General features: G+C 40.2%; 1 pseudogene; it reads left to right on the top strand.

The window, feature by feature from the left end:
• The first annotated feature begins 1,115 nt into the window (after positions 1–1,115).
• LOC147434419 (uncharacterized) overlaps positions 1,116–27,885 on the top strand; it is a 69,441-nt pseudogene continuing 42,671 nt past the window's right edge.

Here is a 27,885-nt window from a genome sequence, read left to right as displayed (position 1 = left end):
GATTTGATGGGCATGTTTGGACATAATATGTTACCTGTAGTAATGATATATTCAATGGGACTGTTCATTTTAGTCGGTGTGGAGGGCATTTGAGATGCTCCAATATAGAATGTCCATACTATCAGGGAAGGAGACAATTTAATGAGTCTCAATGGCGAGAAAAATTAGCATGTGCTCCTAGTAAAGGCCACTTGGATGTTGGTAATGGAAAGCTTATATGCTTTCATTGCCGTTAAATGCCAGAGTGCATTGACACTTGCCTTGCAGTTATATATTATTGTATTCCATCTGAAAAGACTGGAGTTACTAGATGCGTATTGCACTTAGGTTTTCATAAACACCCTTTTGCAGAGGGGAAGAGCAGAGTTGCAGACCAGTCAATATCTGATGCCTTAATGCATCGAGCTGCCTTTGATACTCTAACAACTGCCAAACAGCTTGAAAGAAAAACAGAAGACCTAATTATGGACAAGCTTGTTTCTCAAGTAGTTGGTGGTGACTCACCAATGACAGATGGAGAGTTCTCTTGTTCTCTAGATCCCGTAACCCCATTGTCAGACAAGCGGTGTGTTCAAAGAACCTTAGAGTCAGCTAAACGGGCAAAAGGAATTACACCTCTTGGCTTGGAGTCTATTTTGACTTTAAAGTCAAAATCAAGATATCCCTTCCTCCACAATGTTCTTTTTCCAGGTCAGCTTGGACTTGGACAACAACCTCATATATTTAAAATGTCTACTATGGGACCAGGGAGTGGTGTTGATTTGGTGAACCGTATGCGCCCTGGTGGAAATTTGCAAGATATGTGGGTGCATTTTGATCATGTTCATTGTGTGGAGGGTTGGCCTACTATGTCGGCGCATGTTTATGACCCTTATGTAAGAGAGCTATTAACATTGGCAATATGTGAATTTACTGTGGAAAACAAGCATTCACAGATAGAGTTTTGGAAAATGCTTAATAAGGTTGTAGTTGATCATGGTTTTGATAAGCCTGAATTTCGAGGTTTTATGGGGTAGATGAGGCAAATGCAAATTGGATTGCAGTTCATACTGTCTATTTTGGTGGAGCCAAAAAAAAAGATGCCTGAGAAAGAGAGATCATGTTGGGAGCAAAGCATGGTTAAGCACACTATCAAGTGTATACGTTCCTCTTATCAAGAGGAGCATAAAATATTGTGTCGAAAATGGTTACATGCACCTTCAGAACATGCAGCACAAGTATGCAAGGATGAAATCAAACAGTTTTGGAAAATGGGCCATGCTATTTTGGATGAGATTCCAGCATTGGAAACATGGTTGTCATGGTGGGATGTTAGAGTGCCACATTGGGGAGACAGATTTGTTGCTCAAGATGAGACAGGTGCTTTTGTCCCTAGAACAAATCTTTCTGAGGCAAAACATGCAAGTATGCGTGCTTCAATTGGTTATAAGAATAACATTGGTGTGTATGAAGTCACTTGTGCATATATGTCACTAGCAGTTCTTCAAAGTGTGTGCTACAATGCCTACTTGAAGGGCATGCATTCATCCACAGGACCAATGATGGCAGACTTGGCAGCCAGATTTATGAGCAATCATTCAGCATCAACATCGAATAGAAAAATTCTTGATGTAGCTCAGTCAGCAATTTTAGAAATGCAAATACCAAGTCCAGAGATGAATAGAGCTCCAGTAAGGGAAAAGAGTGTGCAAAAATCACGCTCAATCTTTCTTGATGCCGATGAAACTCTTGAAGAAGACTCTCATAGGCCAGAGTTTGTTACTGTCACTACTCCAATTTACAATGTACCACATAGCCAGCAAAATACTTCCGCTACTCCTAGTCTTTGGCCAGAGAAAAAGGTGCCTCGGACTGTTTGGGCGATTAGGCGCACTGAGTCTCGCAGAAAAATGACGTGTTTTGGTGTTCTCCCCGGAGAGAAAGTACGTTGTGGTAGGTTCATAAACAAAAATTTAGATAATGTGCAAAATGGTGTGCCTGCCCCTTGCTTTTGGGGAAGGAGAAAATATCCCGCTATGGGTGCCAAACCAGAAGGAATTATTGAGGGGTTTGTATGGTTTTGCAATGATAGTACCACTCATGCATGGAATATTGATGGGATGATTATTGGACCTCCTGGCCAGCTCCGGGGATGTGGGTTGTGGAAGAGGGAACGTGTCTGCTTCCATGAGAGGTTGAGATGCTGCACAAAAATGGATTTTTGCTTCAGGGAGATAATACGACAGCACAGCAGAACCTCCATATTGGTGGGCAATGTGGAACACAACCGAGCTCTTTCCGTGCTAGATTTAGAGATGGAAAGCATGTAAGGTGGAGGACAAAATTAACCAAAGACTTCAATGACAGGATAGCATTGGGCCAAAGCATGGAAGCACATCTAGTGAGAGAGGTTATATTGCATCGCATGTTTTTCATGTTAGCACTCCAGGCTCAGTTCAAAAGGGGGTTACTTATGCGGTGACCATTGCAGACTTTCCTCGATGTACTTGTGAGGATTTCCAAAAAAGAGACAGCAGGCGTCTCACGTACGTGCCGTGCAAACACATGTACTTTGTGTATTTTCGAGTCCTTGGTTTGGATTCTGCAGCTCATGAGTTTGTGCATCGGGCAGCACTGACAAAAGTAGAGTTGTTCTAGCGATTGTTTGGGGCCAGAGTGCCAGCACAGCATCGACCTCTTGAGCTAAGGTTTGCAGTTCCTATGGATTGGCCATTTTTTGGATTCCCTGCAATTGCCATTGTAGGATGAGTGCCTATTATACTTACATTGTTTTGATAGCTTGTGTTACTTAATCAATTTGGCGTTTATATTGTTGCAACGATCACCTTCTATGGATTGACCATTTTGTTGGATTGGTTGCACTTGACATTATGGTAGAGCTTTTTTTGTGTTATAATTCTCCCTACTTTCGCTCGAAAAAATTCCAAGCTCGGTTTTATTCGCTCGGTGTATGGTTTTCTCCCCTCTCAAACATGAGAATGTTATCGTTGGGGCACCATGGTTTAACCGCATGGCTTCCAACTTGAAGTTCCCTGAAAGGAGAATCTACTTCACCTCTACAGGGAAGAGAGCATGTACATACATGCTAATGAGTTGGGGAACACCATATCCTTGCAACAATAAAGGGAATCAAGAGGAATTAGAGTTGTCTAATTTCCTAAATGGATTCCAAGATGTTTTCATCGATGACATCCCTAGTGAGCTACTTCTAAAATGAGGGATGATGACCATGCAATTGAGCTCCTACCAGGAAGCTCACTGCCTAAAAAGCCTCCTTATCAAGTTTTACAAGCTTAACAAGGGGAGATCATGAGGCAAGTGCATGAATTGGTGGAAAAAAGGATGGTGAGGTCTAGCTCCTCTCCATTTTGTTCACCATTGCTTTTAGTGCAAAAGAAAGATGACACATATCACATGTGTGCTGACTATAGAGAAATAAATAAGATTACTATCAAAAATAGATTTCCCGTGCCACGGATAGAAGATCTATTTGATAATTTACAAGTTTTGGCCTGACAAATGCTCCAGACGCATTCAAACTCATGATGGACAAAAATCTTCAGGCCACTCAAATTCTCTTGAGGAGTACAAGCGACACCTCCAGGTAATCTTTCAAGTTGTGAGAGAAATAAGCTTTTCATTAATCAAAATAAAAGTGATTTTTTCCTACAAGAGATTCAATATTTAGGTCACATTATCTCTAAAGATGGCACCCGTATGGGTCCAACAACATTAGAGATAATAAAAGGTAGGCCTAATCTAAGGAATCTACAGGAGGTACAAATCTTCATAGGTATGTGTGCATACTATAGATGCTTCATTAGAAAAACATTCTCGCTAATAGCAAGCCCATTACATGACTTAATAGAGAAAGAACTTTAAGTATTCATGGAGTGCAAAAGTGCAAGAAGCTTCTGAAGAAGCTTAAGGAGAATCTTATCTCTCAATATGTGCTCACACTACTAGATCCCTCAAAGCCATTTGAGGTCCAATGTGATGCTTGTGGTAATTGCCTTGGAGCTGTTTTGCTTCAAGAAGGGCATGCCATCGCATATGAGAGTCAGAGACTCAACTTCGATACGTGACTATTGGGGAAATACGAAAAAGAGCTACTAGCTATTCTATATGCCCTAAACATGTGGAAACACTTTCTCTTGGGGACTCCATTCATCCTACGAATGGATCACAAAGCCTCAAGAACTTCATGATGCAAACCAAGCTCTCTCACAAACAAATGAGGTGGGAAAATTTTCTTTTGCAATTTAAATGTCATATTGCTCACATTGTTGGCAAGCACAATCAAGTGGTCGATGCACTTTCACAACGACCAAGGGTAAATGTGGTGTCTGTAGCAACTCACAATGATCTATCTTTTATGATAGATGAGTATGCTACTGACCAAGAACTTAAGTATGTAATTACATCCTTTGCATTAGGGGAGGAAAAAGAACCATTCACCTTGAAGGATGGTTATCTTCCAAACGGCAATAGGCTATGTGTTACTCACCCATACAATACAAAATTCATGTATGAATCCCATACTTCTCCTTATGCGGGGCAAAGAGGGAATCCATAATCTACTCTTCAAGGAGTAGAAATGTATTTCTTTTGATCTACCATGAAAAGTAACCATACAAGAGTATGTTTCAAAATGCGTGGTATACCAAAAGTTAAAATTTGATCGAGCGAAGCAACTTGGATTGTTTCAGTCGACAGGATTAACAAGAAAACACAGTCTATGCCTGTCGAAAAGACTATTAAGGCACATCAAATGGCAACCCTCTTCAGATCTCAAATTTTCAAGCATCATGGCTTTCCAACATCCATAGTGTCGGACAAAGATCCTAGAATGACCAGTAATTTCTAAAAGGGTCTCTTTGAGAATCTAGGAAGTAGATTAAATTTCTCTTTCGGCCTATCATCCACAAATAGATGACCAAAGTGAAATAATGATTCTTGATCTACTAAAAGCCTATGTCATGGACGTAGATCAACGTTCTCAATTGGAGAAGTACCTACCTCTTATAGAGTATGCGTACAATGACATTGTACATACTTCTATGGGGAAAGCACCCTTCAAAGTTAAAGAGGGAAGATCCAAAAGTCCCTTACTAATTAAAGTACATGGGAAGATCTTTGCTACTAGTGAATATAACAGAGACTCACAAGAATCTTTACCAAATCCATCTCAAAGCAAAGGCAAAAAGGGCTGCTGCTAATAAGCACAGAAGAGCCTTAGCCTTTAAGTAAAATGATTGGGTCTTGCTAAAATTTCTCAAGGCTCATCAAAGGTAATGTAATAAAACATAATATCTAACTTTACCAAATGAGTTTCTCCTATTAAACTGATCATTTAATGTGTGAGAATAACCGGGAACAAGAGTTAGAATAGAGACATGTGCTTTTAGACCTATCTCAACACGGGACCAAAAGGAAAGATGGTTGCATCTCAATAGAGATCCAAAAGGAGATGGTCTATCAAAGAGAAATGTGAAATAAGTTCTTGTAGACTTACCTCAACAAGGGACCAAGAGGAGAGATGGTTACATCTCAATAGGGGTCCAAAAGGAGGTAGTCTATCGAAGAGAAACATGCATCTAATGGAGCTTAAAAGACCTTCAAGTTAGCTTCATTAAAGACCTCCAATGGTTAGTGTTAAAAGTCCTTTGACCTTAGGCAAGCTAGGACTGAGCCTGAGGTGGGAACCCAACCTAAGCTTGAGGTGCTTGTCCTGCTTGATGACTAAGGTGCTTGAGGTCCTTGCGTGCTTCATGACTAAGGTGCTTGAGGTTCTTGTCATGCTTGATGAGGAAGATGATAGAGAAGCATCCTATACATGGGGGTTAGGTGCTTGAGTCAAAAAGAGACCCTACAAACTTAATGAGGAAGGTGCTTGAGAAGCTTCCTATGCATGGGTGGTAAGGTGCTTGAGTCAAAAAGAGACCCTACAAACTTAATGAGGAAGGTGCTTGAGAAGCTTCCTATGCATGGGTGGTAAGGTGCTTGAGTCAAAAAGAGACCCTACAAACTTAATGAGGAAATTGCTTGAGAAGCTTCCTATGCATGGGGGGTAAGGTGCTTGAGTAAAAAAGAGACCCTACAAACTTAATGAGGAAGGTGCTTGAGAAGCTTCCCATGCATGAAAGTCTCAAAGTTAGGGGAATGTTTGACTTAACCTCCCACTCACCCAAAGGGCAGATGGGACACATGTCAGACTCTCCCTATGCTTAATCACATGGTGTGCTTAAATGCTATTGGTTTGGGCTAAAGAGGGGTCCAATGAACTTCTAGTTCCATCCAACAAATATCTAGATATTTTCAAGCTCTCTCTCTCTCTAAGGGGTAAGGAGGACACTTGTCCAAAGACTACCTGTGTACTTAAATGCATGCTACATGTGATTGGCTAGGGGGGAGAGGGGTCCAATGAGCTTGAAGCATGTGGAAAAGCTACAACTCAGCCGAAGCAAGCAAGGGGGGTGATGGGGGGGTATACACCACATACACACTCATTTTGTGGATGATTCTCACTTGGTGAAAGCTGAGGAACTTCACCTCCTTCCCCAAGCTTGTGAGAAGTGAGAGCCTACGCAACACTCTTGGCTATGAAATGCAAATCCAACCAAGAGTCATGCTTGAATGCTTAAGCTTGCCATCTTCTCCATCTTCATTACTATGCTATTATGTATGCTAGCAAGAAGAGTGATGATAAGTGAGGAACTATTTCTTTCTTCTATGGAATGTTTCTTCTTCCTCTTCCCTATCCTCATTCCCCGCTAGCTCTCTCCACCTTCGACGGTATTTGAGGCCTTGGAACTGAGGCTTGGGATAGTTAATGCTTTCTACAAAGTTTATGTTATGCTTGTGATGCATGAAGCTTTCCATCTTCATTGCATCACCTATGTCACAAGGAACACAAAGATTGTATTGTACCAAGTCTCTCTTGATGGGAGAAACTATAATACAAATTCCGATTGGAGGGGGGACCGGCTCCGTATGAATCAGGTCCTCAACTATTGTCATGTTCTCTAAACTCTCCTCTCTTGCAAAGTATTGTTCATGCCAAGTTAACTAAGTATCATGTTTATGTTGCTACCATCAATTAAGTTCACCCGCTATGCTCACAAAGTAACCTCACAAAAGTGCTTCACCTAATTTTCTAATTCCGCTACTCTCAAAGTTCATAGGCCATTTCCATTACATTTCAATTGGAAAGTTATAGACCACGGTGTTTCCAACAAGGTGATTAGGAACCAAGCTGAAAATTGACCTTTTACTCAATCCAATTTTTGTTACAAATCAATGCTGAAAAATTCACAGCTTCACCGCAATCTTTGATGCGACGTTGTGATGATGCAAGGCCTTCACTTCGACTCTGATACCACTTGAAGAGTGCATGGTGCTGTGCATGTGCGGAGTGAGAAGAAGAAGCAGACATGCGCATGATGTGGGTGGAGCTCTCAATGAGTGTTTTGAAATTGCCTCACTACTCCTTAGTGTTCTATATGATCAAAAGAATAGATATGGTTAATACATTCAGTGTGATGGGTGTCTGGCTAGTTGGCCTGAACCCTAACACCATTTCTCTGAAGTGAGATTCAAAGATTTCTTTGATGGCAAGCTCTTTCTTAGGGATCTTTGACACTTTGACAGATAGTTGGAGTAGCTCATTGATGTACTTTATCAATATACTAATTTGGATCCTCCACTGTGTCCTCATGCCCTTGAAGTTTATTAACTCATATTTCAACTCTGGTACTATTTTTTTCTATTCAATATCATTGAGATCATTTTTCTAGGCCACGCAAAGAGCTTTACTTTGCTCGTACCAAACCATGATCTGGTCTACTATCCTCATGTACCTTTGTTAATGAACTGGTTCATTATATTTCAGGTACAAAGCAGGGCAGAACTTGGGAAGCTCATCAACTGTCATTGGCAAGGCGTACAAGATCTTTGGGGAATCAAGCACTAATTCAATGAAATTCATGATGATTGGGTTCTCTTGCATCAAACTTTTTTTAGGCAATTTCCTATTCCCGGAGGCTCATTCTGGTCTTGGGCTCTTTATTGCTGGGTGCATTATTTTCAAAAAAAAATCTTCACTTTCTAGTCCAGTATTTGCCTAGCAATATTTGTCTTTGTTAATATTTCCTACATCTCCAATCTGATGTCATACACATGTATGAACGGTGGTGTTTCCAACTGCAAACCCAAACTCTCAATATTCATTGTCGTGAGTTGTTGGGCTTGAGGGTTTACCGGCATATCATCTGCAACCAGGACAAACTCTGGGACCCTATCGAGCACTTGGATGATGGTGTTAGGGTGTGGAGGCAGTCTGTAGGATGCTTGCTCATGATAGTTGATTATCTTTCATTGGTTAATCATTCTTTTTTCTCCTACATACAACATCTAAAACCTCTCCAAATCTAAATATGCATCCTCATCATGTAAGAAGTTTTGGATCTGAGGGCTTTCTCTTGTCACAATATTTTGTTCATTAGAATGGTCTAGGTCCTCCTCTAAATCTAGATCAATCAGCTTATCTTTGCCTTTATCTACTTTATTGAGAGCCCAACTCTATTGTTTAGTGCCTTCTCGATCTGCCCCCCTTGGGTCCAATTCCCGTGATCCTTGTTTGCTTACCAGATTGGTCACTAGGACCCTTTGGTTGTCCTTGTGTAGCAATGGTCCGGCTGCTCCCAGTTGCCAGCCCCGGAGTTGGAGGAGATGGAGGGGGTTGGTCATCACCATCATCCTTTTGATTAGATGTCCCCTCCCTAGTTCCCTTGTGATCTTGCATCTTCTTCATCTCCATCCTCATCCACATTTGGGTAAGATGCTCTATCAGAGCCTGATTAGCTAATGTTGTAGTGTAGACCTCAATCTTTTCTTCAATTTATGTCTCTATGGTGCTTACCAAATTTTGTAAATCTTCATAATTAAAAGTAAGATATCCATCTTGATCAAAAATATCTGCCAGGGAGTGGCAGATATACTTTATCCAAGATAGACTGTTTTAGAACCTTATGTACATCTTTTAGACTATTAAGTGATCAAACTGCATCTCCTAGGTATTGTTATCCTTGTTCAGATTCCACTTATTGACACTCAGAGTTGAGTTTTGGAGTTTCAATAAGTCTACTTGTTGTTGAAGTGCTTCGATAGTCTTTTGGTCTTGTTCTTGTCTACATTCCAAATTGAGCAAAATATCTTTGATGTGAAGTTTTCTATCCTTTTTTCTTCAAAGCTAATAATCTCATTTTCAAGCTCAGCCTCCAAACGGGTTATGAAAAATTGTTTGAGAGAGCTTTGGGCTTCCATCATCTGACCTATGGCATTTACCGTAGTATTCCAGGTCGTTTGGATTGTGGTGACATAGCCCTCAATCACCGTCTCTATCTTTGTTTGATCAATTTGTTAGGTGAGCACATAAATTTTTTATGGCACAAGTAACTTTCCAAATGTGTCCATTACTAGAGTTCCCACCATTGTGTTCTTTTGTAGAGCCTGGAGACTATCTACTAATGTTTCCACAATAGTTTGTTCAAAATTTGTGGTCACATTAGAGGCTCTTTGGCACTTCAGTGGTAGTATTTGGTGGGGTATCACACAACACAATGGCTTTGTCTATTGAAGTCCCTGGGGCTTTACCAAACACTAACTCGGTGGTGTTTTGAATAGTTGATGTAGCAACACCTTGAGTGCTCCAAGCCTTGAGATGATCCCAAAATTTATTTGTCAACTTATGCTTCTTGGGTGTTGTCTTAGAAGTTGTAGCCTCCATCTAATCCAGGTCTCTCTTGGTTCCAATTGTTACCAGAGCAGTTTGTTTTGTCCAAGAATGTAGACCAATGTTATGGTCCTTGGGTTCTTTGCCTCACTGATCTTTGGCACGACATTTTGAACATTCACATGCACTTGTATGTTGGTTTCCCAATAGAATAATTGCTAGACATACCATGCTTTAAATAGATATTGGGTTTGTATATGTGCTATTTGGGTCATAACACTATCATATAGGATGGGAGTCAAATTGATTATCGCCTTGGTGTTCATTGGTCTAGACAAAAGCATGTTGAAGAGTTTTCTAGACACATATCTGGGGGTTTTCTTTAGACCTATAGCTTTAGTAGAAAATTTGTAGGCTACTTTATGTTCCAACCTTGAAAATAGAATGCCCTGGTCTCCATCTTTTTGCTTTTTCCTGGCCTAAGGGATTTCCTTCAAAAAATTGCTAATCACGTCTGTTATGCAGGGTTGGGGTTTCAAATCAAAGGGTAGTCTGAAGACATGGGAAAATACTATAGCAATTATCGAAAGAGTTATACCATTGATAGTCATTGCGCTTGTATCTAAGTCCAAAGTGTCAATAACCTACTAAATAATTGTGCCATTGAATGGTATCCTGGTGGCTTCAACTACTCTATCCATGGCCCATATCTTGAGCAATGCTTGCTCATTCAATTTAGACACATACTTGCTAATGTTTCAAGGAGGTACATAACATTGTGCTTCTACTAAGGCCATAGCCTGCTGTAATTCTTCAATTTCCCGAGCTTTCACATTGATGATAGCCTCATGGCTTGATAGCTCAATACTCACATTTTTCCCCAAGGAGAAGCTCTGCAAACAGGCTCTGTGTAGAAAAAGAAAACTCGCTTGACAAAGATGGTGATGCGAACCATGAGTAAACAGGCGTATTGGGATGCGCAACAGCTAGGGAAAGTGAAGGTGATGCACGAGGAAGATCTATAGGTGAAGGCTCGATGCACACAGGAATTGAAGGAACAAACGTGGGGTCATGCCCTCTCCTCGTATTAATCCTAATTCGAGCCGTGAATGCTCCATCCTTTACATGCCTCAAAGTTATGCCCACCATAATTGACATGTTGTCCATCATTGGTTTGCCCTTCTAATAATAACTGGGGTGATAGTAAAAAAGATTCAATCTTTATGCACTGGTAGTGACCGTTATAAGTTTCAAATGTCTTCTAATTTCCAACTATCTGGTTTTGATGTCTAGTAATCCTCAGATCATCACATGCATCTAGTGCTTCAGATGTCCCAACTACTTGTGGTCTGATGATAAATAGATCAAATGGTTGATATTTAGAATAAGACTCTTCCTTGTCATTTTCTTATGGTGCTGGAGGTTCATATGATATGGAGTAGTATAACTTGATCTTTGCTTTGTTATAGATGCCATGTAGCACCAACCTAGATAAATCCTTCAATCTGAATGTACCATTCAGGAATACCCAATCTACCTCATATGGTCACGACCAAGCTATTTTTAGATTAGATTTTTATGGGCCTAACTTCAACAGATATAGTAAGACCAAGTCCACTTTCCTGCTGGCAAAGAATTGACTTCTTGCTAATCGCCTCTTTTTAGACACCAAAAACTTGCCTCACATCCTAGGGTCCACACAAACTTCACTCCGTTTTGGGCCAGTTCTTATAGTGGCATTGCCTTTGTTGCAAACATATGAATGAACCTTTGATAGAAATCAATATGCCCCAGGAATGAGTTTCACTCAAACATATTTGTTGGTGCTCTTGCTTGCTGGACATATTGATCTTTGTCTTTAGCCATCTCTATTCCATTTGTAAATACAATATGCCCTAGAAGCTGCTCCTTCTAGACCATGGATACCGATTTGAAGGCATTCAAATAAATCCATTTTTCTCTATATCTCTTAAGGACTGTTTCTAAGAACAGGAGATGCATATCTTTAGTTGAAAACACGGTAAAATTATAGACAAATATCACCAAGAACTTGTGAAAAAACTCATTGAAAATTTCTATTATGCATCTCTAAAAAGTTGTTGTAGCATTACATAATCCAAACAACATAATTAAATGCATGAATACTTTTGGTGATGAATGTTGTTTTGGCTATGTCCTCTGGTGCTATCCTTAACTGATTGTTGCCTCTATATCTGTCCATGAAACTATACATTTCATGGCTAACAATGTTGCCTCCAGCATCATATCAGTGAATGGAAATAGGTCCTTCATGGTTTGAGCATTCAACTTTTGATAATCCACACAAACCCTTAGTTTCCCATTCTTCTTTGGGACAACCACAATAAAATACAACAAGTCACTCCTCACCACTTGAGTGGTGTATCATGCTTTCAGCAAGTTGTCGAGCTCTTCTTTCACCTTCTTGGCTTAATTGGGATTCATCATGTACCTCTAGAGCCTCACTGGTCGTGCGTTTTGTTTTAGTGGTACCTTGTGTTGGCATACCTTTTGATCCACACCTTTCAGGTCTATATGAAGCAAAGACATCCGTATATTTCTAAAACAGCTACTTGGATTTCTCTTTTATCTCAGGTTTTAGGTGTTTGTTGATCTTGACCATTTTTGGACTTTCCTATGAACCGAGATTCCACTCTTCAATTTCTTGATCAGTTGGCAATAACCAATTTGGTCCACCACCTTTCCTCTTTGCCACTAATTCTGCTTCTTTGTCCATCCTTATCCCTGTTGCATATTCATTAACACTAGAATGGTAACCCAACAGGACATAAAAGTGTCCTTTCAGGGTTTTGGGAAAAAATTCCAAAACCATAGTAGATGCACTCATTTTGAAAAATCCTATCATGAGCTTATAGTTCAATAACTACTACATATGGAAAAAATGAGAAACTTGTAATTTTTCTCATCCCTTGGTCACTACAAGCCTCCAAAGTTGATGGACCAGTGCATTTTGCCCAAAACAACAATTTCTTACGGTTGATTGCATATAAATAAGAGTGGAGATTTTTGTAGGACATGAGATAAAATGCCCCGTTAACTTCAATGGGTTGGTGACCAAAACATATGGTTGCTTTTACCTCACTTATTTTTTTTTTGGGCAATAAAAATAGGTACAAAAAAGTTGCATTTTTGCCATTCTGCGGACCTATCATCAAAGTTTCTATAGTCACGCTCAATACAGATACTATATACATGTTTTCTTAGTTCCCTTTGGGCCTCTGGATTCAAAAGGAGCCATGGAGCATGTCAAAAGGATAATGGATCTCTTACAATTGGAACCTTGGGGGCAATGATAAAGTGCTAAATACAGCAAACATGAAAAAAATGGGTTTAGCATTATTACCTCTAGAAACCCATAGAAACTACTCAATATCTAGCCAAGTTTGTAGTCTATGATAAGATATGGTTACTACCTGCAAAATACACATAATTGGCCTAAGAAACTAGCAATATTGAGAAAGTTATACTTGCTACTCTAAAATGTATCGTATTCTTTAGCAATCAAAAAAATCAACCATCATCATATACTATGCTATATAGCATATTAGGTCCCCCAAAACTCAAGGAAGATTAGCTTTATGTTATACATTACACTTACACAATCAAAATTGAATTTGGATATCAAGAAAGCCACCAAAAAAATCATAAAAGTGCTAATTTTGGCCAAAAAACAGGATTATGCAATCCTTGTAAATTGGTCATAACTTTCAATTTTAACACTTAGCTCTCCCTACAAGCATCAAAACATGTTGAGAACTATGAAAGCCTAACCTCTAGCCATCTAAACCTCACAAACATGAAGTTTAGAGTGGTATAGTTGCCAAAAATTGAAAAAAGGCCAAAAACAGGACCCGTTTTTTCACACAGTTTAGGTTCAAAAATGTTGTGCAAGAGTAAGGTTAATGGTGAGATCGATACTCAAAAAAAAATGCTAAGTTTTTTTCAGCTCATAAGGCAACTTTGTGGATATATAGCACCTAGAAATTCATTTTCATACTCTTCAAATAATTCAAGCAAAATGGTCACTTAACAGGACACAAAAGTGTCCAAGGACATAAAAGTGTCCTGTTACCATTCTAGTGTTAAAGGGATCTCGTAGTTCTGCAAGGCCTATCTCTCGGTCTATCTGTTTGCTGTTCCAACCGGGAATATCTACACTAGTTTGCATATGGCTCTCATCTATTTTGAAATCTTCCACTTTTTTATTTGCTTCTTCTAGAGACATGCCTCCCAATTCACTGGTTTTTCTTTGGGATTAGACTCATTAAATTCTCTAGATACTACTACCTCTCTCTTGATCCAGTAGCACCATGTTCAAGTCAATCTTTGCTATAGAAAATATATTCATTGATGCCATCATTCACTCAATCTTTGTCGTACCATATTTCCTACACAGTTGCTGAGGCCTCCTCATCGCCTTCTTCTAGCTTCTGGTATTGTTAGTTTCAATGTGTATGCTCTTATTGGGTTCGTGCATTGTCAACATCTAGCATGTATAATTATGAATGGCTACGGCACTTTTGGGCCAAGCATGTCCCAATCCCATTAGCATTTTGTGAGCTCCTTGTACATCCAAAACCAGAAAGCTGGTTTTGAACTTCTCTCTTTCCACTATGATATGTAGGTTCTCGACTAAACCAATAGCCTAGACCACTCTTTGATCTACCATTTTCATTTTGAATAGACCTAGTTTCATCACCCAAATCTTGAGCTTTTGTCATTTGACATGTTCTCCCATAATGTTCACACCCCCTTTGACATCTAGTATCATACTTGACAGTGGCTCCCACTTTCCGTAACTTGTAGTCAGCCTGGATGATTGGCACTTCATCATCCTTTATTTCACACAAATCCATAGCCATAGTGTCCGATCCTTTCTTCCTCTGCTTTTTGATATTATCCAAGTCTATGCTTAGCTTTTGAATCCTTTCACAGAATTTAATATAGGTCTCATTTTGTTTGTTCTTGGAGCTAGATCATTTTGGTGAGGAGTTGGATTGTTGCTACTAAACATTCTCCATCCTTAGATCCATTTTTTGAGCCTTGGTCAAGTCTGTCTTGACTTGCCGAACCTCTTTGTCTAGACACTCCAATGAGGCCTTCATTGGTTTTTCCTCTTTCGTTTCAACTTCACCTTGACCATATCTGTTCTCTCAGAGATTCCTCTCCATAACCTCTAGAAGCTTTGGCGAAAGCCTTTTCATGGTATTGGCTTATGAGCACTCAGACTACTCTTGCATTTTTAGCCAGATCCTCCATGACCTTGGCTACCAAAGCCCTTTGCTCCTACCACTCATTGACCTCTTGGAATTTCCCTTGGCCTTCGAGATGGCCCTCTGCTTCTCCCATCTCTAAGCCTCTTCAATTTATTTTGTCTCCTTAACTAGATCATATGGTAAATCTTGACTCCAACACTCACGGCAATCACATGCATTGGTGGGTCATCCGTGTTTCCTTCACACTCCAACCTTCACATTTTCAGGAGATTGGGTTGCAAAGTGTCCATATTTTCCACACTTCTAGCAATTGAAAGTTATCCTTCCTAAATTTGCTTTACCTCATCCCCTACCAAAAATATTTAAGATACTTGCCTCTTCCCGACACATTACTGGTACTGGCTTCATTGTCTCTAGCACCTGGCATTCCATCCTAATTTGGTGCTTTTGGGTTTGTCGGTGCTATCATTGAGATGCATTTGAATCTTGCAATTGTTCCATAAGTGGTTGAATGCTTTGTAGTAGGTGCACTAGCAACACTCATCAGACCTGTTCTCCTTAGACTTACATTTTGTGCTCCCTACTACCGATCTAATCTTTGACATTTCTAAAATTTCCTTTGATATTGCTTCAATTTTCTTTGTCAGGAGCCTTTCTTCTTGTTCTTTGTAAGATTCTTTGATTCACTCTTAGACAAACTTGAACTAGAATTAGAACTTGACTCCTCCATTGATGAATCAATGTTGTTGGAATTAGGGTTGCAAGAAAACACACACAACTTAAATAAGACAAAGGAAGCTCAAGGCACACAACAGAGAGTATTTTACTTAGAGTGCAATGGAAAGATAGAGGCCCTAGAATGATGGGTATATATACAATGCACAAGGGATTGTTGGAATTAGGGTTGCAGAAAAACACACACAGCTTGGAGAAGACGAAGGAAGCTCAAGGCACACAATAGAGAGTGTTTTACTTAATGTGCAATGGAAAGATAGATAGCCCTATAATGATGGGCGTATATACAATGTACGGTGGGAAAAACCTCCTAGTGAGGGAAAAAATGCCCCGACAGTCCTAAGTGTTGATAGCCATTTTTCGGCTTTCCATAATTTCCATAGTAAGCTACCTCACCCTACCAAATTCACCCAAACACTATGGCTATCCCTACCATTTCACTGTACATAGGCGTATGTGAGTTAGGGGGCTTTTCCCATATCTTCTTAAAATCCTCATCTAGCTAGTCACTGGGCTAGTTGAGTCAAAAAAATAAAAAATATTATGGCCCATTTGTGTGTAAATATTGTATTATACATATGGCCTAAATATAGGGATTTTTATAATTATTTTGGTATTTTATTTAAATATTTATACTTAGGTGTGTGTTTTATTAAACCTGTGTATGCCTTCTTTCATCCTCTTACACCATAAGTATATTTTGCCAATGTGTACATACTCTAACCTCATATTTTTCTTTTATACGAATCACCCCCACATTTTCACCCTCACCCTCGTGAAAACAAAAAAATTGATTTCTACTCATTGGTCACGTTTATTATATTATTTACTTGCATACCTTTTCCTCTTTCACCCAAAATAATTCAAAGAGGGACCATATCATATGATTCCAATATATTTCCATATCCATAACTCCTCCATATTTTTATTATTATTTTTACTCATTATTCTAACACCATGTGCTCATTGAGCTAAAGTCCATGAATAGTCCATACACTAGTCCCACCATGTATATATTTCTTTATTCACCAATAATCCTCCTCCATGCATGGGTCAAGGGCACCTTGGATGCTTTGTATTATGATATGACAAAGGAGGGGCTCACTCTTGGATGCATTATACAAATTCAACAAAGGAGGGGGCCACTAAAAGACTTTTGCAGGCATAAAAATAGGCTTTTTGGTGAGAATTTTAGCACCTATTTCCACTCCGAATTTGGAGCGGTGCTCAAAAGAGAAAATGTAGCCCACGCTCTGAATAATCACCTTAAATTTTTTCATGATTTTTGGAGCTACCAGTGGTGAGCTATGATTTTTTGAGTGGACCCCAGCCTGGCCACTTTTTTCACAAGTAGCCAATAGTCTTCTCTCACCTCTTTCCACACTTCTACAGACACACACACATTCCTCTCAATCCCTCACTCAAACCTGCACCTTCAATGGTTTCTCTCACCTTCTTCACCATTAACCTCCCCACTTACTTCCATAGCTCTCATATGAGCTCTCCATGTACATACACCATCTCTATGCCTCTCTCTATTATCTCCAAAGTACAATTCCATCTTACTCCTTATATATATACATAAATTCAGCATGTGTACCATGCTTAACCTCTGCAAATCAAGAGATCTCATCAACGGAATTACCATTTTCATCACGATAATCAACCTTGGCGGCGGTGGCGTAAAGAAGAGAAGACGAAGAAGAAGATCGATAGTCATTTTGAGAACCTACACAAGTAAGTCCAAAACTTCTTCAAACTTCACCATCACAAGGATTTGCTCACTTCATTCAACCATCTTACTTCAACCATCCACCCCATTCTACCCATTGTAAATATATCATTAACTTTCTAGTGATTACTAACACCAACCACTAACTAACATACTAACACAAAATAGCATTGACCTAACCATAAACGACACCTCACCTCAAGACATGTACAAAGTAACTCTCTCTCTCTCTCTCTCTCTCTCTCTCTCTCTCTCTCTCTCTCTCTCTCTCCTTACTTAAAACTTTACTTTCACCTTATCTACCATCAATAATGCTCTTTTTTGAGCCCACATCCATGACTCAAGCAGACAAAGAAGGCCCGCAATGTTTTGATATTCAAAAAAATCATAATCCTGATTTGTTAGCTTGTAAATTAGGATTTCCAATAATCTTAATGAGGGGTCTCAAACCTATAAATAGGACCCTCTCCTTCTTGTAAAACAACCTCCAACATCTCACATAGCACCCTAACACTCTATGCGTGAGGAGAGACTTAGGTGTAGCAACCACTTGTGAGCTTCACTCTTGGTGTGAGAGAAGCCTTCAAGCTACACATTGCAAGTGAGAGAGCGTGAGTTCCACAAATCTCAAAACCACTATTGTATATGCTCCTTCATCATCAATAAATTCAGGTTTGGTGCATCAAAGGCGTGATTCGACGTTCAAATCTTCGTCCTTCCATTTGTGCAATACGGTTTGGTGAATTCAAGGTGACTTGTGTATTTTGAGTTTTTATCGGTTGATCTTGATTTTAGAAAGTGTTTTAGTGTGTTTTTCATTGCCAGTTTTTTGTCCATTGTAAGAGGGTATTGTGGTGAGAGGTCTCCCACACCCTAAGACAGTGTGTGTGTGTGTGTGTGTTTTGGCAATGTTTAGCAATCACTAAGCATTGAGTGAGTTTTGTACAAGTTCTACGATATCATCATAACGAACCATCTCCATTTGCAAGTCACAAATAAGGTATTACGCAAGATCCTTTCCTCTCTCTCTTCCCTTTGCTCTAGCTCTCTCTGGTCCATTTCATGTGTGTCTTGGTGTGAGGTTGCTTGTGTGTGTTGTGTGGTGCATCTTCTTGGTTGTGCCAAAATCTCTCTTGCGTCCTAGTTCGCATACCATAACTAGGTGGTGCCCCTATCTTGTTTGGGTTTGGCTGTGGGTTTGTTGTTTTGTTGTGTTTGTGGTTGCCCCAGCCCCAATTGAGCAGCATGGGAGACTTGAGGGGTGTTTAGAGGTCGCCTTTCTTGTTGCCCGCCCCAGACCGCCTCAGTGTGTTCACACACATCACTACCACATGTACATGGTAACAGATCCCCCGTAGAGTGATGCAGTGAACAAGAGCTGGCACATACAGTAAAGGGAATTGCCATGCCCTGAGCACATGATTAGTCCACAAAGGGGAGTAAGCCCAAACCTTCGCAGAAAGCTTCAAGCTTCTCATGAGACAGTGCCTTAGTGAAAAGATCTGCAAGGTTGTCCTGTGTTGGCACATAAGCCAACTAGTCTCTCCTGCTGAGAGCGTCTCCCTGACATAGTGGTAATGCACCTCAATGTGCTTTGTGCGAGCATTAAAAACTGGGTTCCTTGCAACTACCAATGCGCTCTGACTGTCAGTGTAGATAGTGTTGGTAGTGTCCTATCCAACACCCAAATCAGCCATAAGGCGTTTGAGTCATACACACTCAATCGTAGCTATGAAGACTGCCTTGTATACAACTCAATCTCACAACTAAAAGTAGCCACAATAGGTTGCTTCCTGCTCAACCATGATATACATGAACTGCCAAGCATGAAACAAAAGCCACTTATGGACACTCGCATGTCAAAAAAACCAGACCAATCTGAGTCCGAAAAAGCATGTAAGTATGGTGGTAATGATCCCCCCTTGGGATAAAACAAGCCAAGATGTAAGTGCCACTCAAGTAGAAAAGAATCCTCTTGACAGTTTGCCAATGCTTAGAGCCCGGGCTATGCATAAACCTGCTGACTTGTGAGACTGCAAACTGAATATTTGGCCTTGTGTTGCATACATAAATGAGGCAGCCAACAACAGTTTGGTAAAGAGTGACATTGGTTGGATCACCAGCATCATGAAGAATCAATTTCAAACCTATTTCCATGGGAGTGGCAATAGGTTTGCAATCCTCAAGGCCAAACTTACATAGCAAATGTCTCTATGTAACACCATCACACTGCTTAAAGTGCATACCCAAGTAATAAGGCAACAACCCCAAATCTTTCATCTTGAAAGTAGCATTCAAATCAGCCTCAAATTTAGCAATATGTCTCTCATCTAGTCTAGTGATCAACAAATCATCCACATAAAGAACCACAATGAGAAGAAATCACCCTCACGCTTTACATACAATGTGCTTTCAGCTGGACTGTTAAGAAAGCCTTGTTTGACCAAATGAGTGTCAGCTTTCTCATACGAAGCACGAGGAGATTGCTTCAACTTATACAAAGATTTCCTACATATGCACACTTTATCCTCTTGTCCTTTCTTGAGAAAACCGCGACCGTTACATAAACTTCCTCAAATATGTTGCCATTCAAGAAAGCAATAACAATGTCTAATTGATGTACATCCCAACCAAAATGAGCTGCCAATGCACATAGAAAATGCACAGTAGCCATACGACAAGTGGGAGCAAAAGTCTCTTCATAATCTATGCCTTTTTGCTGTGCATAACCCTTTACAACAAGTTGAGCCTCATAGCGATCAATCTCACCATTCGACTTGCGTTTCAACTTGTAAACCCACCTCATACCAATGGCCTTTTTGCCAGGAGGCAAATCACATCAAGTCCATGTGTCATTTTCTAGAAGTGCATCATATTCTAATTGCATGGTAGCCATCCAATTTTTTGAATTCTATGGTTCATCAAAAGACAGAGGTTCCTCAATATCATGTAAGTTAGACACAGTCAAAGCATAACAATATGATGCATAAGATGTATGGCGAGAACCTGAACGAGAATGACTAGACAAAGGTGCATCCAATTTACTGTCACGCAAAGTATGCACCAGCCATTTAGGCATACCTCTAGCCTGCTCATTCTCAGTCCTTTTCTCATCAAGTACATCATGTACATCTGCATCAGTAATAGGCTGATTTGTGACATTTTTGGGAACCCCCATAGGCTATACATTTGCCTCATTGGAATTTACATTTGAACTTCCACCACTAAAAAGAGGCAACAAAGTGTCATAAATGTCCTGTGAGCTTACATTACTGTCTTTAGTACATGACAGCATGGGCTGAACAAAATCTTCCACAAATACAACATCACGTGAGACCAAGCTGCGCTTTGTTTGCAGATGATACAACCTGTAACCTTTGCTTTCAACACTATAACCAACAATAATACATTTGATAGACTTATCATCCAATTTTTTGCATTGCATTTGTGGCACCAAAGCATATGCCGGACAATCAAAAACACGCATGTGCTCAATAGAAGGCTTTCTATCATGACATGCTTCATAAGGAGTCATAGACTGCAAAGCTTTCATAGGACACCTGTTAAGCACATAAGTGGCACACATAATATTCTCAAGCCAAAGTGAATGCGACAAAGCTTGACTTTTGACCATACATCATGCCATTTCGTAAGTGACATGTTTTTCCTCTCAGCAAACCATTTTGTTGAGGCGTATAAAGCACTGTACATTGGTGTTTTATTCCACAACTAGCCATAAATGCATTAAATTCATGAGACATATACTCCCCCCCTTGATCGGAATGGAGGGTGCCCCATAGTACATTTCAAGACATTTTCAGCCATAGCCAAAAATTGTTTGAAGCACATAAACACTTCGGACTTTGCTTTAAGCAGATATACCCATGCATGCCTGGAGTAATCATCAATGAAAGTCACAAAGTAAAGGTAATTGCCCAAGGATGGAGTTTGCATGGGCCCAAAAATATCACTATGCATAAGTTGCAATTTGCATGTGGCACTAACTGAACCATCCTTTGGAAACTGCAAACGTTGCATCTTCCCAAAATACAGCCTTCACAAACATGTTTGACAGGTGCTTCAAGAGGCGGAAAAGAAGCAACCATATTAGATTTCTACAAATGTAGCAAACTTGCAAAATTCAGATGTCCAAAACGTGCATGCCAAAGTTTTGCATCTGCAATAGCCTTAGAATCCACAACTGCATTTGAAAAATTCTACCCACACTTGTCATATAAAGTGAGTTTATACAGTCCACGACATAAAATGCCAAATGCAACAATTTCATCACCAAAACTGAGATCATGTATTTTACATCTGTCATCCACAAATTTGACAACAAGACCAAGTCTAGCAAGTGCAGATACAGACACAAGATTCTTCTTGATCCCAAGTACATAAAGTGCATCAACAAGTGTAAAAGAACTTCCATTTGTAGCAGTAAGCACAATCTTTCCAACTCCCTGAATTGGATACGAGGCATTGTTTGCACAAATAACTAAATTCCCATGAGGGGCATATTCAAGAGAGGTGAACAAATCACGATGTGAGGTAATGTCCTTTGTAGCACCACTGTCACAATACCACACATGTGAATCTGCAGCAATAGACATGCATGCATCATGGACATCAAGATTATAAGTGCACTATGCAAATAAAGCCCATTCTACATCAACATCAGCATCAAGGTCTCCTTTCACTGAAGACTCAACAATAGCTGCATTTGTAGTGGAACCAGCATTAGTAGTGGAATCAGCCTCTTTCTTCTTAGCCTCTTTGGCCTTCAACTTAGGACACTGCTTGATCAAGTGATCATTAGCTTTACAGTAATGGCACCGGATCTTCTTTTTGCCCTTATCACCAAAATTTCCATACGAATTGCTGCCAACAGAAGCATTAGGAGCATGTGATTTTCCACTCGTAGAAGAACCATAAGAAGTGGCTGCATTGCTATTACCACCTTCTCTTTGAGCAGTAATAAAGGCCTATTCAACTGCATGAGAGGTTATTATGACAATGTCATAATAACTAATATCTAATTCTCCTAAATGATTTTCTCATGTTAAATTGATCATTTAATATGGGGAAGTACCAGGGGAGAAAAAGCTAGATTATTGGTAAGGCTAGCAGATTGGTCATAGTAGGGATCTAAAGGAGGGAAAATAGGGATCCACAGGGGGGACATCTGCAAAAGAGCAATGTGCAACAATGGGCTCCAAAGACCTTAGGGTTCAGCACATTAAGACTTCCAAAATGCTAAGGTTCCAAAATTCAAAGGTAAGTCCAAATGGTCAAGCTTAGTGGAATTGAATACTTATGTGATGACCAAAAGGTCTTCAAGTGGTCCTAGATAGGAGGGGGCGAGCCCTAAAGGTAGGGGAAGAGAGAGAAAAGGTGAGAGAACACACACACACACACACACACACACTCCAAAGCTTCCCTTTACACAAAGGGCATAATGGACAATTGTAAGCTCCCTAGCCCAAGGTGCGCTCAAATCCTATTGGATGGCCATAGAGGTGGACCAATGAGAATTAGGCTAGAGTAAATCTAGTTTATTTCATTTTAAAACACTTAACAAAAGAACCAATAAGAATTAAGCTCTCTAGAAGACTATTGGACAGTCTCCCAAGGGGTCCAATGAGCATTCAACAGCCCAATGGCTTGCATGATTCCTATTGGCCAAAAGACAAAGGGGTCCAATGAGAGTTTAATTGCATTATTTAATTACCTAAAGCTCTCACAAAAGAGGAAAGGGGGAGACATGTCACAAGGCTATCACTTATGCTTCTCAATTATGATTGGCTAAGCTTTGCAGGATCGAATGGGGTGCCAGCATGAGTAAATTGCAAGAGGGGTCGACCAAGAGAGAGAGGGGGCTGATTTTGGCAAGGCATTATCACACACACTCGCACAATCTCATGTGTGAAGCAAGAAGACTCTCTCTCTCTCTCTCTCTCTCTCTCTCTCTCTCTCTCTCTCTCTCTCTCTCTCTCTCTCTCTCTCCTTTTCAAGCTTTAATGGAAAGCTCACCATCTACTCAAAGCTTGTGAGAAGGGAGGCCTACACCAACAACTCTTGGCTTTGTGATGCAAATCCAACCAAGATCCAAGTTTCAATGCATGCTCATCTCCTCTACCATGCTAATTACTAAGCTATGCTAAGCTTTTATGAGTGACTATGCTAAGCTTTTACTAAGCTATGCTAAGCTCCACGAAGATGGCAAGAAAAACGCTATCCATCACCTCCTAAACGGAGAAGACCATCGCACACGTCTCCACACCATAATTCAAAGAGGGATGTTAAACAACAAGAGAAGAAAGAGGCGAGAAAGAGGTCATGCTCTTCTCCATCTTCTTCATCCTCTTCCTCTTATGAAGAAAGTGATGGTGCAGACAAGGAGGACCAAGGCAAGAAAAAGGCGAGAAAGAGGTCACCCTCTTCTCCATCTTCCTCAAATTCTTCATCTTCTGAAGAAAGCAATGGTGCAACTTTCAAACCATAAAAAGGAAGAGGCCATAGGAAATCCTATGCCGCGTGGAAGAGATCATCCAAGCTCAAGAAGTTCAAAGAGGGAGGAAAGAGCATCTCTTTCCTTACCTACGATGACACTTTTGGTGCTACGGACAAAGTCTTGGCTTTCATCCAACAATTTGATGCGGCGTTTGGAGATGAGTGCTTCATGGATCTCCTCTAAGCTACACCATGTAGCTATGCATTTTCAAAAGTCTGCCAGGCAATGGTGGTCTAGCCTACGGGAAAACGGTGAAGCCCCACAAACATGGAAATCTTTAAGAGCTTCCATCATGAAGCAGTTTTTGGCCACCGTTGCCAAAGACAAAGTACTCACCGAATGGCAAATCTTGAAGCTCTCTCCCTATGAATCCATTCACAAATATGTAGACAAGTTTTGGGACTTACATCTCAAAGCCACTATCTTCAAAAAGATGGATTTTAGAGAGCAAAAATAACAATTTTGTGTGGGTCTAATTGAAGATATGGCAGAGTATGTCAACTCCCAAAGGCCACGCACCATATTTGCGGTCATACACCATACCATGGTGGCTTCACGAATCAATTTACAAACAGGGGCTAAGAGAAATCTTAAGCCCACGGAAAACAAGGGTTCCAATGAGCCTAAGGGGAAGGACAATGTCCAAAAGTCTCCTAAGGGAAATTCCAATAACAACAAAGCTAAGGAGAAGGGAGTTTACAAAGGCAAAAATAAACTCTCTCCTAAAGGGCTTGAGCGTTATCGCAAGGATAACCGTTGTTTCAAATGCGGTGAGCAAGGGCATGCGTACCGTGCTTGCCCCCAAAAGAACACCCGCCATGAGCCTCCTAGAGCTACCTTGGTCGAAATCAAAGAAGAGGAAGCTCACCACAAAGGATCTCCTCTATGCCATGCTTGGGGAAAGGTAAGATATGATGATTTTTTTCTCTTTGACCCTAGTTCTACTCACAATTTCATATCCACAAAGTTGGCCACCAAGCTAGGCATCCAAGCCTATGAGATGGGAGATGTCCTACCCGTAGATGGTGCTTTTAAGGGGCAAGAAGCTTCAATCACTCCCTTAATTGGGAAATTGAGGCTCCATGTCCAAAGCTATATGGACAAAGAGGACTTCTTTATCTCTCCTCTCAAGCACGAGGATGTAATGCTAGGGGCACCATGGTTTGATCGCATGGCTGCCAATGTTAAATTCCCTGAAAGGAAAATCTACTTTAGATTCAAGGAAAAAGATATGTTCATAGATGCCGAAGAGTTGGGTAACACCATACCCATTGTACATATGCAAGCTTTCAATAAGTCAATAAAGAGCTCTATTTTTGTGTACATGATTTTTGTTAATGAACCTAATGCTTTAGCAAAACAAAATATAAATAATCACAAGGAATTAGAGTTATCCAATTTTCTAAGGGATTTGTAGATGTTTTTATTGACAACATCCCTTGTGAACTACCTCCTAAACGAGGCAATGATGACCATGCAATTGAACTTCTTCCAGGAAGTTCACCGCCTAATAAACCTTCTTATAGAGTTTCTTAAGTTCAACAAGAGGAGATTGTTCGGCAAGTGCATGAGTTAGTTGAGAAGGGCATGGTTAGGCCTAGCTCATCTCCATTTTGTTCACCTGTGCTATTAGTGCAAAAGACAGACGGCACATATTGTATGTGTGTTGACTATAGAGCACTAAATAGGAACACTATCAAAAATAGGTTTCCCGTTCCATGGGTAGAAGACCTATTTGATAAGCTACAAGGGTCAAGCTACTTCAATAGGATTGACCTAAAAAGTGGCTACCATCAAATAAGAATAGTTGATCAAGACATTGTATAGACCACATTTCACACTACATTCGGTCTTTACAAATACATTGTCATGCCTTTTGGCTTGACCAATGCACCAGCCACATTCAACTGCTTGATGGAGAAGCTATTCAGGCCTCACTGAACCTTTACTAGAGTGTTCTTCGATGATATTATCATCTACTCTAATTCATTAGATAAACACAAGCAACACCTCCAGGTAATATTTCAAGTTTTAAAAGAGAAAAAACTTTATATTAATCGAAAGAAAAGTGAGTTTTTCTTACAAGAGAACTAGTATTTAGGTCATATTATCTCTCAAGATGGCATCCAAATGGATCCATCAAAGCTAGAGGTAATAAAAGGATGGCATAATCCAACAAATCTTCATGAACTAAGAAGATTTATAGGTATATGTGCATACTATAGATGCTTCATAGAAAACTATTCACTAATAGCAGAACCATTACATAACCTAACAAAGAAAAACGCAATTAGATATACATGGTCTGCCAAGGAGAACAATGCTTTCAAAAAGCTTAAAGAAAAGCTTATCTCACAATGTGTGCTTACACTGCCGGATCTCTCAAAGCCATTTGAGGTCCAATGTGACGCTTGTGGTGATTGCCTTGGAGCTGTTTTTCTCCAAGAAGGTTACGCCATAGCCTATGAAAGTTGAAGGCTCGACCCTGTTGAGCAAGCTCTAGGCATATATGAAAAGGAACTCCTCGCAATTCTACATGCCTTAGATTCGTGGAAGCACTATTTATTGGGAACTCCTTTCATTCTACGGACGGATCACCAAAGCCTTAAGTACTTCATGACATAGAGCAAATTCTTCGACAAACAAATGAGGTGGGCAAATTTCTGTTTGCAATTTCATTTTCATATTGCTCACAGTGCTGGCAAGCATAATCAAGTAGCCAATGCACTCTCAAGATGGTCGAGAGTGAATGCAGTTTCCATAGCCACTCACAATGATCTATCTTCTATGGTAGATGAGTACGCTATTGATCCCAATTTTAGAGATGTGATTTCAACCCTTGCACTAGGGAATAAAGAGGAACCATTTACTTTACAAGATGGTTATCTTGTCTATGGCAATAGACTAAGTGTTACCAAGTCACTACGTGAGAAAGTAATGTATGAATCTCATGCTCCTCCTTATGTCTACCCTAAAAGGGATTGAAACATATTTCTATTGGCCTACCATGAAAGCAAACATCTAAGAGTGTGTTTCTAAATGTGTGGTATGCCAAAAGACAAAGTTTGATAGAGGGAAGCAACGTGGATTTCTTCAACCATTGCCAATCCCTAATTCACCATGGGAGAGCATATCCATGGATTTTATCTTTGGATTGCCAAGTCTATCCATGGGAATACGGGAATATGGACGATAGTAGACAGGTTCAACGAACAAGCTCGTTTTATACCTGTCAAAAAGACTATCAAAGTCCATCAAATGGCAACCCTCTTCATTTCACAAATCTTCAAGTACCATGGCTTGCCGATGTCCATAGTGTTGGATAGAGATCCTAGAATGACCAGTAATTTTTGGAAGGGTCTCTTTGAGAATTTAGGGACAAGGCTAAACTTCTCTTTGGCCTATCACCTGCAAACGGATAACCAAAGTGAAATAGCTAACCTAACCATCCTTGATCTACTAAAAGCGTACGTAACAGAAGTAGATCAAAGGGATAAGTACTCACATGTTAATCGACAAGTCAGATAGTGAGTCAGCACTAGGCGAATAGGAGGCTTGGGGATTGCCCAACGCCACCTTGGTGTTGACCTTGGTGTAACAGACAATGGAGACCCTTTTGGTGAGGTGATTACAATTCATGCAGAGGAGTCAATACTGGGCGAATAGGAATCTTGGGGACTGCCCAATGCTACCTATCGCTTGTTGTTGACCTTGGGGTTAAATACATTACATGAGGCAGTAGAGTCAATACTAGGCGAATAGGAGGCTTGGGGAGTGCCCAACGCCACCTATCGCTTGGTGTTGACCTTGGTGACGAAGACATGATAGGCGATAGTGAAGTCAACACCAGGTGAATATGAGGCTTGGGGACTGCCCAACGCCACCTATCGCTTGGTGCTGACCTTGGCAAATAGGT

Source organism: Adiantum capillus-veneris, chromosome 19, assembly GCF_014529385.1.
Source record: "Adiantum capillus-veneris isolate H3 chromosome 19, ASM1452938v2, whole genome shotgun sequence".
In the NCBI taxonomy this organism is placed as follows: Eukaryota; Viridiplantae; Streptophyta; class Polypodiopsida; order Polypodiales; family Pteridaceae; genus Adiantum; species Adiantum capillus-veneris.
This window is presented reverse-complemented; position numbering and strand designations above follow the sequence as displayed.